Consider the following 13,775-nt stretch of genomic DNA (forward strand, 5'->3'; position numbering starts at 1 on the left):
TACAGGTAACTCGCTGTGTGACCTTGGTAAGATGCTTTACCTCTGAGCCACACACCCCGTATCTGAAGATGGAGAAGACTGGAGGAGATCAGAGGGTTCGAGTTCTTTCCAGGCCTCAACATTTTGTTTCTGTTCATCACCTTACCCTGCCCTATCCCATGGCCACCCAGCCAAGGATGGGACTGAATGTGTTTTCTACATATGAAACACCTTGACTCTACAGTTTTTCTCTTCTGATTTTCCAAATCAACGTAAAAGTAAAGTTGTTCAATTACTGGAACCAGTGATAATAGGTCACCTACTTTGCAGTCACCTGTTTTTTCTGGAGTTAAATGAGCAACTACTAAAAGCAAATTAATGAGAATCTGTAGTGACCATCCTCCTGCCACATGCAACCATTGTGATGTGCTTGCTGGATTGTTAGAAGATGTTCAATTCTTCCAGGGAGAGCAAGAAAAACCTGTGGGACGAATAAAGCTCATAGGAAGTGTTAAATCTAGACATCAAGTTAGAAACCTGTGAAACGTGCTCAATGTAGATCAAATACATGAAACACGAAACCTAAGTGTGTTGAACACAGAAAGGACTGAATAAGTATGTGACCTAGAGACAGACTGGGGTAGGAGAATCAAGTCCTAACATACAAATCATACCACCTTCAAAATGACACCTGGGCCATCCCTAAATCAGATACCTAGCTTTGACACTCACTCCATTCCCATTGCGGCCCCACGTGTACTCTGCTGGAGAAATGCTAATCAAACTCATCACTCACCAGGCTGATTGGTACCTGCAGCTGGGGCCAGGAGTACTTGCCCCTCCAAGAGTGGGAACACCTTGGCGTTAAGCACCTCCCACCTGCTGAACCCCACCTCAGTCCACTTAACCACTGCATCAGCAAAGAAACTGATGGAGCAAAGACTGAACACATGAACAAGGCAAGACCCAGGAATCCAGGAGGGTGGCCCGTCCTTCCCCCAGCCCAGACCCTATCCCACTCCATTTCTTTCCCCTCCTTCCTCCTGGACGGTTTGGATTTTTTTTTTTAACAAGCTGCATGATTCAAGCATCTGAATTTGGTCGGTGAAGCTGTTGTGTGACCTCCGGGAGCATTACTTGGAGGCTACCATTGCATGAAGGTAACTGCCCACATAACCACCACTGACAGTGAACATTTTACATGAAAAAAAAAAAAAAAAAGTCACTCCAAACATCCAGAAGTTTTAGGTCATGTAGTTAGGAAGTGCTAAATCAGCAGCAAGAGTTAAGTGCTTTTTCTTTCCTAGGATGAAACTGTTCTAGTCATTTTTTTTAAAGACCAGAAATGCTAATGTGATGATTAAGCATCAGTTAAAAAAAAAGTCTTGGGTGAAAGGAGGAGACTGAAGGAATTAAATGATGATATTCACACACTCTTCCCTGCCGGACACAGGAGCAGCTTCACTTCCCCTTGGCCTGATGACAGGGTGAGGATCAGTAAGGATTTTCATCGTCCGATGTACCCGTGTGTCCTCTGTGCCAGGCAGTGTGCTTGCTGGGCGCCAGGGAAGCCGGGCTGAATACAGTTCCTGCCCTTGAGAACTGTAGCTGCAGAAGCGAGGCTGTTACCTAGGAGGGCAGGTAGAGACGGGCAATGCACGAAGGAAGGAGCGGCCAGGGGAGACTGCGAAGGATGCTGAAGCATGCAGTGCAAGACGGAGCTTTGAGCCAGAGTCAAAAAAAGAAGACTAAGCATTTATGGGGAGGGAGGGAAGATGGGGGGGGCATTCATTGCAAGATTGCAATTGCTGTGCGGATGTGAACACCCAAGTGTTTTCCATGATCTTGGCATTTTCCTTTCTGTGCAGGCATCGCTCTCCCACCAAGTCCAGCAGGATGGCAGCCACTCAGCCCACTATCAGAGGAAACCCTCCACTGGGCGGGAGGGGGTGCAAGAGCAGCAGCCAGAAACACGGCAACACACACACCCAGGGCAGCCCACCCCAGCCCTTGACTGATGGCAAGCGGACGGGACAGCTTAGTTGTTCCCACGCGTTCCCCAGAGGGCCTCACAGAGCCCACATGGAGACGTGGCCCACCCTGGTAGCCCGAGTCCCGTGTAGCTCAAGGTTAAACTTGGCCCCAAAGGCAAAGCAACACTTGTCAACTTGAGATGGCAGGTGGCTTTTCATTTCCGAGCACAGAGGCAGGTGGCCAATTCAGAACTGGTGACTGTCCACAGGGCAGTTCCTGCTTGGGGGGTGGGAGGGTGCACACGTTCCACCGTTAGGTCCTGAGCCCTTCCTTCAGAAGGCCTGACCTTACTGACCCAAGCAGCTTTCGAAGAAGTAGAAACCACGCGCAGAAAGTAGTGAGGATGCTAGAAGACTCCTCCTAGTGTACAGGATTTCTACCTCCGCTAGCAAATTCACAACGACATCCCATTAAACCTCCATTAGCTCCAGAAGCCAGGACCCTAAGTAAACATGTGTGCAGTTTATGGGGACGCCGAGTCAAGGGCTAACTGCTCTGCACACGCCACTTACAGGAACCTCGGCAGTAGCCACTGCTAGTTTTCCTCCTTTAGAAGTGAGGAAACTCAAGCTTACAGAATTTACTTTCTAAAGAGCCACTGGGCTGGGAAGCCATGGGGGAGACTCCAACCTGGCAGGCCGGTTTCTCAAACTACACTCCCTCCTCACTCTAGGACCTGCTTCTATTCGCCAAAGAGGGGCAGCTCCACGCTTGGTTCACGAGCAAAAGGCACAAAGCATCATCATCTACTCAGTGCCTGACACTCTGTGCAGTCCCTCGAGCCAGACTTAGGAGCAATCTAGTACAATCCCTGAGCTAAATATCAATACCCTCCCCCATTTTGCAAGTGAAGAAACAGAGGCACAGGAGTTTTACAGCTTTACACAGCAAGTGAATGGAGGGGGCCGGGGAACAGAGTCTTGCCCCAGCAGAGTCCACCATGATGCTCCATGGATGGCATCTGCCTGGCACCCTTGCCTACTTTGTCACCCTCCGCTCTTTCCCTGCTCCCACCCCTCCTCACTCCTGCATTCTAGCCACGCAGGCCTCCTTTTTCTTCCCAGGGCTGTATTCCTCCACACTTAGCACATCCTCAGGTGTCTTTCTCCTCTCCCCCTCTCTCCAATCATTCTTCTTTGGGTACCAGCTTAATGTTTCTTCAGGCTAGCTTGCTCTGACCACCCCAAGTCAGCTCAGAGTCCGTAGACTACATGTTCTTTGTTCTTTGCATCTATCATGATCAAGGCTTTATTTTTTTTTTAAAGATTTATTATTTATTTATTTATTTATGATAGACATAGAGAGAGAGAAAGGCAGAGACACAGGAGGAGGGAGAAGCAGGCTCCATGCCGGGAGCCGGACGTGGGACTCGATCCCGGGACCCCAGGATCGCGCCCTGGGCCAAAGGCAGGCAGGTGCCAAACCGCTGAGCCACCCAGGGATCCCAATCATCAAGGCTTTATGTGTGTAATCATGTTATTGTGCATAATCATTCCATTTCATTAACAGCCATCGTGCCCACCAGGCTGTAAATCCCACGAGGAGTGGTTTACCTGTAGACACCCCATACTCTGCAGTGCCCGGCTCATGGTAGATCATTAATGCAACAAACATTTGAGGCTCTAAAATGTGGAACACAGTGTAATAAAGGTTTCCCAAATACACTCAACTATAACCCCAACCTTTGGGGGAAGAGTCCATTAAAATAACAAGCAGCCTAAAGAATAAAGCTAGCTGAGCATCTCTAACTCCTCCATTGGGGGACCCAGCATAAGGAATCCTGTGACACATTTTTCATAATTATGGAATTATGGAATGTGACACATTTTTCATAATTACTTCATACATGGCTCCATTAAAAGGTTCTGGTGCCTTCATAATTTTACTTATTGGATAGGCATGGGAGGTAAAGTTCTTCTTATAAATGTTTAAAAACACCACTAAGGACAATCAAGGCATCCATTTGTCACTAAGAAATGAGCATACCAAGATCACTCCTCCTCCGGCAATGCAACCTACCAATAATCAAATCTCCTCCCGGGTCCACATCACTCCACCCCCATTTCAGTTGGGCACCTCAGATTAAAGAAATGTAAAGCATGAATGCCAGCTTAATCTGGATCATAGGGCAGGAAAACAAAAGACTGATGAAAAGATGTTAATGTGATTAAGACTACGTTGTGTAAAGTTCAAACTTGCATTTATCAGATACGGAAGTTGTAGGGATACAGCATGGTAGCGATGCTGTGTTATACATTTGAAAGTGGCTGAGGATACATCTTAAAAGTTGTCATCACAAGAAAAAAAACTATGGTAATGATTGTTAATTTATTGTCTAATCGTTTTGTTATACGTACATCAAATCATTAGGTTGTACACCTGAAACCAGGAGGTTATCAATTATATCACAAACCTAGATGAGAAAGACTGCACTGTATATCAGAAGGTAACAGTAGGGGGGATCCCTGGGGGGCTCAGCAGTTTAGCGCCTGCCTTTGGCCCAGGGCATGATCCTGGGGTCCCGGGATCGAGTCCCACGTCCGGCTCCCGGCATGGAGCCTGCTTCTCCCTCCTCCTGTGTCTCTGCCTCTCTCTCTCTCTCTCTCTCTCTCTAGGTCTATCATAAATAAGTAAATAAATAAATATTTTTTTAAAAAGAAGGTAACAATAGTTAAATCAGACTATATGTATACTCAATGTAAATTGTGGCAAATAAGAGGATCAAAAGTATTAGGACACAGGAAATATCTGGGCAATGATGTCATAAATGTTCACAGCCTACCAAGTATGCCTTAAGATTTAGTTTTAGTAACACATGGCAGAGAGGACTGGCCAGTAAGAGGTCGGTAATTGGGAACTAATGTGAAATTTCTTCTTTCCACGTATCTTGACTTTCCAAATTGGAGAATTATTAAAAAAAAATGTTAAATGTTAGAACTTATTATAGAAACAGAGGAGAAACAGTAAGGGCATGCTAAAGAAAATAAGCACCAATCACCTTGCTTTTAATCGCATAGTTGGGTTTCTTCAATCAGTGAAGACCTCAGACTCTCCCTCCAGCTAACCTTAACCAGGTCGGGCTTCCTATGGAATACACCACCAGTCATCAGTAGAGGAGACCTGTCAGCTCCCTGGATAGCCAGCTGGGGCATTGCGGGAGGACCCCTTGCCCACAACAGCTCAAGAAGAGGTACGTTTTGGCAGGAATTAAGAGCACAACTTCATTTTAGCCCACACTATCAAGACTCTGATAAACCCAAAGGTATGCCCACCATACTGTAGGTAGCTGCACGCACAAAAGCGCATCAAATATAAGCAAAAACACCGTTCCCAGGATGGGACGCCCTCCAGAGTCTTGTAAAAGACACGAGGGCAGTCCTTGCCCCTTCTCTCTATGGTCTATCCATTCATTCACTCATTCATTTACTCATCCACTACCTTTAAAACTTTGAGCACTCCTCTGAACACAAAACTGAGACCTCTTCTGGTCACAAGGGGCTAAGAAAGGGTCCAGGACTAAAGACGCAAACATAAATGGAGAATTAGGTTTCGTTCAGAGCCATAAGTGAGCATGCTCAGGAGGCATCATAGGGTTGAGAAGACCTGGAACAGGACCAAAGCTCCTCCTCAGAGACTTGATCTTCCCATCAAGGGGCAGTGTAGAAAACTAAGCACTCAGGCTCTGGAGCCCAACTGTTTGGTTCAGATTCCAGCTTCACCACGTATCAGGACCATGGACAAGTTAACCTCTCTGTGCCTCAGATTCTTCATCTGTAAAATGGGAATAAAACTGTATCTACCCCGTAGGGTTAGTATGAAGATTCAAGTAATACATATTAAGCTTTTCAAACAGTAGATGCCATATAGGACACACATGACAACTTTTAGTCTATGTGGAACACAGCCGAGACAGGCCTTAGGTCCTGGAGGGTTGGAAGACGAAGCTATCCCAATAACCACACCATGAGAGACTTCCTGTTGCAGTCGGTCATGGCTGTGGCCCAGCAGGAAGGCAAAAGGCAGGTGAGCAGGTGTTGCCAGCCATGGTTGGAGGCAGTTAAGAGGAAGTGCTCTCTTAGATTAAAAACTGGTCATCACCTATGGGGTTCCCAGCTACTCCCATCTAGGTCCAGCCAGCCAACACCCAGAACACCGGGGTTTTTGCTACATGCTAGTTGTCAAGCTGAATACTTTACCTAACTGCGGCCTCACAGAAGCCTGGTGAGGTCAGTAGTCATGATGCTACCTCCAAATATGAGGTGCAAACAGTTAAGAAGCTTCCTACTAAGTAGCATAGCTACAATTCAAACTCTGGTCTTGGGCCACAACCAGTGTACCCCTGTCTCGCCATGCCATCTTCCAGTCTCAGCCCTGCTGGTGTTTCAATGCCAGCTCGACCACATAGCTTCTGGAAGAGCTTGGTTAGCTCCACTTCCTCCTTCATCCTGGAGTTGCCTCGCCTAGGACGACACGCTGAAGTCAGAGCTTTAACATGTGCCAATGTGTTCACACACATGACCACAGCCCACAGTCCTAATAACCCACTGAGCGGGCTCAGCCTCATTTTGAAGAGGTAGCCGTGGACTCCTAGGAAAGGGACCTTTCCAAGACCTCATCTTCAGCAAGAGGCAGAGATGTGCTGTCTGAGTCCATTTGTGCAGCTAGTTTTTTTGCACAGCTTCCCTAATCCCAACAGAGAATCAAGACAAGAGAATTTTTCCTCTAAGACCCTAAGCCCCCATGGAGTGCCATCCCTCCAAGACCCTAAACCCCCATGGAGTGCCATCCCTAGCCTGCTTACAAAGTTTGGAACAGTAAGCTGACCCAGTTAGAGTTCGTCCCCTTTTGTGCAGCGTCTTAATTCTCGGGCATAAAAGACTTTTTAAATGCTACACTGGCCTTGACCTTTCCGTATCTTCTCACATTCAACAGTAAACAGTAGGGCATCATGTTTAACCGCCAAGCTCTAATTTATGATTATTCATTATAAATCATTTCTACGTGTTGCCTCAAATGCGGTTTTTTCCGAGAATAAAAATCTGCCTGCACTGAAATGCACAGTGATTTTAATATGCAAACCTCCTACAGAGATGATGTCTCATTTTAATTATTGTTTCGGTTTAATGGGTTTTCATTAAATTAGAAGATGGAGCAATTACTAGGGTGAACAGCTAATGTTTGAAAGGTAAGCTCCCGGGGCTCTGGGGGCAAAAAAGACAGTTGTGGCACAGAGGAGCAGAAAGCAACACGCCTCTGGAGGAGCTTGTGTGCAGCCTGAGAGAAAGCGGCCCTGGCTACCTCTTTGCCCAGCCGCAAAATAGAGTTGGCTTCCCCTCGTGGGGATCCGCAAACGCTAAGTGTGTATCCACCTCGGGGGAACTTCATGCAACTTTCATATCAGGAATCTGGGCTCCCCGTCATCAGACTAGAAAGAGCTCCAGAAGTACACGGCCTGCAAAGCTAGAGGCAAACCACAGGAAAACACTCCTGATGAAATGTTCCCCTCACGCACGTAACGTCGGTTTAGTGGATTAATGTCCAACTTCCCATCCCCCAGGAAGCTGGTCCAGCTTCACCACAGGCTGTAAGGACTAAACCTGTTCACTAGCAAATGCTCAGAGGCCCAAAGGGACAGGACTTTGTTGACCTGGGCACTGGCTCATTCCAGAAACTGCACAGATTTGGCACTTGAGGACCAACAGGGTAGCATTACTCCCGACAGAGGGAGGGAAAGAACGAGGAGGAGAGCATGAGGGCAGGCAAAGGGGTAACAATCTCCTTTATTGGGGTCCCAGTGGTCGGAGGCGAGGGGTGTGACTTCACACTAGAGAAGGACCAGGGCTCGGCCTTGCACAAGTCGGCACCGGAGAGGGCGAGGGCTCTTGGCAAGCTCCAAACACGCAGGTGGGTGTTCTCCAAGTGAGCTGAAGGAGAAAGAGGGCAGCTACAGGGGGTCCTTCTAGAAATAATGGGCCTGTTAGGTTAGGGCAGGCCTGGTCACCACGGATGCCAACAAAGTAACATGGGAGCATCTCAATAGACTCTTCCACAACACTCTCAAACAGGGAGAAATCATAAAGTAGCTCTAGTCCAGGTAAATCCACAGGAACTAAGTGACGAAGGAGGGACCCCCACCTGCTCAGCAACACCCCCCACAGCTTGAAACAGGCCACCTGTCAGGGCCCGTTTGGGCTAGCCAGGGCTGCTGGAAGAGGGATTTTGCTCCATTACTGCAAGTGCCCTGAAGACTTCTGCCAGGGGTAAGAATTTGGGACTCAATATAATGCTTCCTCCCCTCCTCAGCTCCTTTATTTCCACCATCCTAAAAAGCACACCATCAGCTCCCGGATCACGTGCATTAATCTAATTACATGCCTAGTTAACTAATTAGTTCCAGAGTCACTGCTGAGGAGGCCTCCCTTGGTATTATTTTTCTATCCACATTGGCCACAGGGTGCCTGTCTGTGCTTTTGGGTTCCTGGGGGAAAACCAAGGAATTATTGGCCTTTCAACCCTGTGCTGAGCAGGGACAGGAAAGCGTCACAGACACCTCGAACAGCAGGCTTTGCATAGAAGCTCCAAGAAATAGGTACCTCTGTCCACAAAGGGGGCTCTGGGTGCAGGGTCTTGGTGGGCTTCTTTGAAAACGGACCCCCTCTTTAGAGACGTTATTCCAATCATATTAGATGTTAATATTTGAAGCGAATCCCTGGAAACCCTGCTTTTCCAGAACTGAAATTACTCTCTGTCCCACAGATGCTTCTCCACTAACTTGCCACTACCACCTTCCCAAACAAGATCTACAACCAACTAGGGGCTAAAATTACAATCTTCACTTACTAAAGCTTTTCTGAAGAAATATAAAGGTCAATTTGGGGAGGGCGGGGATCGGTCTTTTATCATTGCTGCAAATAATTTGGCTCCAGCATGTCCTAGGGTAACAAACCCAAGCAGCCAGCTTTCAGTAACTGGCTCCTTCACGGTCCTAAGTGGGGTCTTCGTGATAATTTGAATTATCATCTCAAAGCGGACCTCAGCAGGTCCCGAGGAGACTTCTATCCATGGTCTGACTTGCCCAGCAAATATTCCTTTTGGCTCCCTGGACATCTACCCCTGCCCAGAACAGTGGTGAGCTCCTCTCCGTGCAAGCCCTTGTGGGCCACAGGTGAGCCCTGGGAGTGCAGGACACAGGAGGGGCTCTTCACCCCAACTTCTCCAGCCTGGAGCTCCAGCGCCGCCCCCCCATGCCCACCCAAGCCCTGCTCCCCACTCTGGGCCCAACCCTAATTCCTGCAGCACCTGAGGCTCTGGAGCCCCAGCTGAGGGGGATCTTCCCTTTCCAGTCCAAGATTCAAACACATGCTGCGGAGCGTGTGCCCTGTGCCTGCAGCAGGCTCTGCACCGGGGGAATAGGACACACACGGTTTGCAGGGAGACGTCCAGTCAGGCTTGTTAGCTGTATGAACGAGAACCATTCATTCAGTCACATCTTACCAAATCCAACAGCCAGTTCTCAACCCTCAGCCCAACTGACCTCTCCGCAACCTAAAGGTTGTCCCCTCCCTCCTTTGAGGCATTCTGGGTTTCCTACAATGGCTGGGGCCACCTTGAGGCTTCTTCATGCCCTCTGCTGCTTCCTCTCTGGTTAGTTGTCAGGGTGTCCCCCCAGAGCCCCCTTCCACTCCTCTTCCTCTGCGGGAAGACCCTCCTGACCCCTATTCTCCTCCTAAATCTCTCCTGTATCTGAGAATCAAACTTAAATCACCATCAGTCACCTCAACCCTCAAATAGCTGGTCACACTAGTCTCCTATCACCACGAAAGCAAGTTACCACAATCTCAGTAGCATAAACCAACACAAGTTTACCATCTTACAGTTGTGGAAACCAGAAGCCTGAAATGGGTTTCACTGAACCAAAATCAAGGTGTGGACAGGGCCAAGCTCCCTCCAGAAGCTCTAGGGGGTGTGAGCCCATCTCCCTTGACTTTTCCAGGCTTCCTGGGTTCATGTGCCCTTACCTACATCTACCCAGGCCAGCAGCACAGCACCTGCCTGCTGCCATGTTCACCTGCGTGTGCGTCCCTCTCTGGCTTTCCTCCTTCATCTTATAAGGACGCCTGTGATGATATCGGGCCCACCTGGGGAATCGAGTCCCAACATAAAGATCCTTAACTTGGGGGATCCCTGGGTGGCGCAGAGGTTTGGCGCCTGCCTTTGGCCCGGGGCGCAATCCTGGAGACCCGGGATCGAATCCCACGTCGGGCTCCCGGTGCATGGAGCCTGCTTCTCCCTCTGCCTATGTCTCTGCTTCTCTCTCTCTCACTGTGTGCCTATCATAAATAAATAAAATTAAAAAAAAAAAATTTAAAAAAAAAAAAAAAAAAGATCCTTAACTTGGGGACACCTGGGTGGCTTGAAGTTGAGTGTCTGCCTTTGGCTCAGGTCGTCATCCCAGGATCCTAGGATTGAGTCCCACATCAGGCTCCCTGCTTGGAGCCTGCTTCTCCCTCTGCCTATGTCTTTGCCTCTCTGTGTGTCTCTCATGAATGAATAAATAAATAAATAAGACCTTTTAAAAAAAATCCTTAACTTAGTTGTTTTTATGATATAAAGCAACCTATTCACAGGTTCAGGGGATTAGGACAGAGATCTCATTGGGTGGGCCGTTATTCAAACCACCACTCTGCACAACACACTGTAATCAAGACCCTAAGGCGTCACCACTGGCCTGCAAGAACCCATGTGACTTGGTGTTACAACTGAAGCTGAAATGAAGATGCAGTTTTTGCAAAAAAAAAAAAAAAAAAAAAAAAAGCAGTTTTTGCTTTGGCTCTCGATGTGCTCCCTGGCCTCCTCTGATACCTCCACCAACACTGGCCATCCTTGAGCCCCTTAAACTTGTTCAAACCCTTTGTAACCCTTGTTCTAAGAATGTGGGCCCTGGAGCAGAACAGCTTGGATTCAACTCTCAGCTTTGCCACTTGCTGGACCTATGATCTAGGCCAAGTGGTTTCACCTCCCTGTGCCTCTGTTTTCCTTTCTATAAAATGGGACGCATAACATCCACCTTCCATGTAGGAGTATTATAAGGATTAAAGGAGATCATGAATATAAAGAATTTAGAGGAGTGTCTAGCACATGAAGAGCCTTCATCATTAATAGTGCAAGTGATCATTAGTGATATTATCTCTGCATGGGTAACTCATTTTTCATTCAGGCATCAGCACAAATACCACCTCCGCAGAAAAGCCTTCCCCAATCCATCCTAAAGTCAGCCTTCTCCTGCTCTTTCTACAAGACTGCTATTTTATTTCCTTCATGGTATATATTACTGTCTAAAGTTGCTAATTTACACTGTGATCACCTTTACTGACCACACGCTTCAGGAAGTCAGAGACTTTGCCTTTTCTCTGCTACATCTCTGACACCCAGAACAGTGCTTGTCACGCGGAGGCACAATAAATATTTGTTGAATGAATGGATGAATATGATATTCTGCGGGCTGTCTCCTCCCTGCACCTAGACCAAGAGCCCACAAGGGCAAGCGTCTGCCAAAGTCCTTTTGTGCAAGGGACCCAGCACAGCGACTGGCACACAGCAGCACAGCCAACTCTCAGTTAACATTCGCCCGCTGACCGATATGTAAATAAGCTCTAGAGGCACCTTCAAAGCTACAAGTCTCAAAAAAAAGAAATGATTTTTCTCCGGCAGGCTACTCAAAGATTGAGAGGGAAAGGATTCTGAAGTCCCATGCCGAAAACAAAGCAATTCAAAGCAGGAGTCCGGGACCTTGCTCTTCAAGCCTTGCCCTGTCCTCAACACGCATGCTGCACGAAGCACACGCCAGTGGACTGGACAGGTTCCTGATTATGGGGGATCTGCTGTTCCAATCTTTTAAGATTGTATTTATTTATTTGACAGAGGGGGAAAGAGAAAGAGAGAGAGAGAGAACCCACACAGGTGGGGTGGGGGTGTGTAGAGGGAGAATCTGAAGCAAATCCTGTGTGGAGCCCAGAGCCCGACATGGGGCTCGAACCCACAAACCTCCAGATCATGACCTGAGCCCACATCAAGAGTCAGATACTTAACGGACTGAGCCACACCGGTACCCTGGTGAGATCTGCTGTTTAAATGAAATATCAGAAAGGATGTCGTGGCTAACTTATACACAAATCACACACAATAAAAGTGAATTGCGGGCAGCCCGGTGGCTCAGCAGTTTAGCGCCGCCTTCAGCTCAGGGCGTGATCCTGGAGACCCGGGATCGAGTCCCCCATTGGGCCCCCCGCATGGAGCCTGCTTCTCCCTCTGCCTGTGTCTCTGCCTCTCTCTGTGTGTCTCTCATGAATAAATAAATAAAATCTTTAAATAAATAAATAAATAAAAGTGAATTGCTGGAGAAAGCCCTGCCAAGCCTTGAATACCAACGCTGCTGTGTCTCTTTCCCAACGATGCCTGCAGCTCCCAATGCTTGGTAGCTGGCACCTTCTCCTGTAAGGTGTCCCACTCCCCTCCCCAGAAAGTCTGGAAAAATAGTCTGAGGTGGACCCAGCGTCAGGATTTATTTATTTAAGTCTTGCAACTGATTGCAACAAGTAGCCGTGGCTGAGAACTGGGTCCTGCTTGATATCCTGGCTCCAGGTCAAAAGTGGCAAAGTGACCAGCCTCAGGCCAGATGGAGCGTGGTCACCGTGTTGGTTTAGCCCCCGCACTACGCATCACTCTCCCAACCAGCATGGCATATTTCACCAAGTCCAAGGTGCCACAGTTTAGAAGGTTCGCCACTGTCTTACACCCCCTAGAAAGAAAAACAGAAAGCTATCAGTTGTAACTCTAAGGCACTATTGATTTAGGACCACTTATGACATAATTATGAGATTTCAGTGTGTGTTAAGAAAACAGTATAAAAGTTGGGAGAGTTCACATATAAAAATCCAGATCTCCAGTAAAAATTTAGATGACCTGGCAGCATAGGGCTCCCATCCCCACAGGCAACAATGCAGTGAATGCTGACGCTGAGGATCAATGCACAGCCGCGCACCAAGTCACCAGGTGGCTGCATTCCCCCACTCAGCGGTTAGCTGGCTGACCCTCCAAGCTTATGGGATTGGGGCCCCTCCCCAGCACGTCTCCAGCTTGGGCTAATTCCCCAAGCTCTACATATACCCAGCCCCCACACGAAGGCCCTCCATCCCCAGCCCTCCCAGGCCCTTCCTGGCTCCCTCAGGTGCTTCTCAGCTGATGCTGGGGCCCTGATGACAAGAATCACCTAGCCCTGGATCCTCTCAGCCCTCGGCGTGGCCAGATTTTGGCAAAACAGAACAAGACAGCCCCTCTCTTTTTCTCCACTGCAATGTACAAATACAGCCATTGTCCTTGTGCGCCAGGATATGGAAAAGATTGGAAAACACTGCCCTGTGTCGTAGAAGAATTTGAGATCAAAAGGCTCGGAATGAGCCATCAGTCCTGTCAATGAGATACTAAGTCATTTTAACCCCTCTGAAATTCTTTTTCTCTCCTATTAAATGGTGACCTAGTCCTACTTCTATCACAGAAGCTACATGACAAATACATGCAATCATCTACGTGATGTTTGTCGCTGTCACTTTCTTCCCTGAGTGCCAGGGGGTCAGTCACCACCAGGTGAGCAGCACACTGGGGTGGCTTCCTCTCACCAGCTTTCTCAAGCAGCTGACAGTCTAGCAGTGTGAACAGGTGGACAGAACGCAGTGTGATGAAAATAAATCCCGAGTGAATAAATT

At 48.1% G+C, this 13,775-nt stretch overlaps 1 protein-coding gene across 2 annotated transcripts in view; it reads right to left on the reverse strand.

Annotated features, from left to right (window-relative positions):
- The window catches only part of NELL1 (neural EGFL like 1), an 812,163-nt gene that overhangs the window by 735,430 nt on the left and 62,958 nt on the right, over positions 1 to 13,775 (reverse strand). The gene's annotated exons all lie outside the window — the stretch shown is intronic.

Source organism: Vulpes lagopus, chromosome 15 (assembly GCF_018345385.1).
Source record: "Vulpes lagopus strain Blue_001 chromosome 15, ASM1834538v1, whole genome shotgun sequence".
Lineage (NCBI taxonomy): Eukaryota > Metazoa > Chordata > Mammalia > Carnivora > Canidae > Vulpes > Vulpes lagopus.